The following is a 1,280-nucleotide window of genomic DNA, read 5'->3' on the forward strand; positions in this document are numbered from 1 at the left end:
GAGAAGTTGACAGAAGCATCCGGGTGCTTCTTCTTGTGTTCCTCCCGGCAGGTTTGCACAAAGAATGCATACGAGGACATTTTGCCTCTCGGCTTCTTAGGATCTCCTTTGCCCATGTTTAGTTGATTTTCTAAAAGAAAGCATTTGGTGTTAGTAACGACATTATGAAATTGACAAGCTGCAAACAACTCGGGGTGGCAAGGCAAACCAAAGTTGGTGTTATTTAACCCAGCGGTGACGACAATCTCCCATGAAAAGCGGACAGAGCATTGCAAACGCTAACCAATTCCTAGAAGTGGCTAAGCCACAGAATGAAAAGACAGGACACAGGGAAAAAAAACACAAACAAAACGGTCCCCAAGTCTGATCACAACGTGTGGGCAGATACTCAAGCATTCGCTATCTGTGTCTGAATGACTGCCTAACCGGTTATCAAAACCATTTTTAAAACTAAAAACAAAAAAAAAATTTTAAGCCAACAAAACCCAAACGTCTCAAAAAGAAAACGCACCCTGTCCATGAGTGAATTTTGCAGCGTCCAAGGAACGATCTGTAGACCTTAGAGAATAACAGGCCTAGAAAAGGCCAAGGGGGGCAAAAACCCAAACCACAACAATAAGTGCCCCTCGCGCAGGCCAAGTTTACCCCGCTCTCAGAACACCCCGGCTTCGCATCAAACTTTGCTCGGGAGGGCGGAGACGGTGCTGGGACGGGGCCGGGAGAGGCCGCCGTTTCCTATCGCTTTGGCCCCGAGATGCGTTTCTGCTCTGACTAAACACGTCCGGTCTGAAGTTTCTCCGAGTAAACAAGGATGAGGGACAAAAGCCACTCCTGCCGCCACCCCCCTCTCGCTGCCACGGGGGTGTCTGGGTTGTTTGGCTTTTTTTTTTTTGGTGGTTGTTTTATTTTTTAAACCGAGCCCGTGGAAAGTTGGGGTGCCCCGGCGCGCGCGGGAGGCCTCCCCCGCCCTCGGAACTTGGCCCGAGGCTGAGGGCCGCCACGTGCGCCCGGAAGGCCGCAGGCTCGCGCCGCCGCCCCCATTTTGTCGGCCGCGGCGCAGGGAGAAGCCCCGCTCGAAATGGGGGCTGGCTCCGCCCGCGGCCGCCAGGGCCGGCGCACGGAATGGCCGCTGCGCGTCTTCCCCGCCTGCGCCGCCGCGAGGGCGAGCGCGAATATGGCTCCTTCCCTTTGTGTGCGCGCGCGTGTATGTGTGTGTGTGCGTGTGTGTGAGTGTGAGGAGACTGAGGCGCGCGGCGGGCGGGGCGCTGGCGCACTCGCCA

This window comes from Microtus ochrogaster, chromosome 2 (assembly GCF_000317375.1).
Source record: "Microtus ochrogaster isolate Prairie Vole_2 chromosome 2, MicOch1.0, whole genome shotgun sequence".
NCBI classification, from domain to species: Eukaryota; Metazoa; Chordata; class Mammalia; order Rodentia; family Cricetidae; genus Microtus; species Microtus ochrogaster.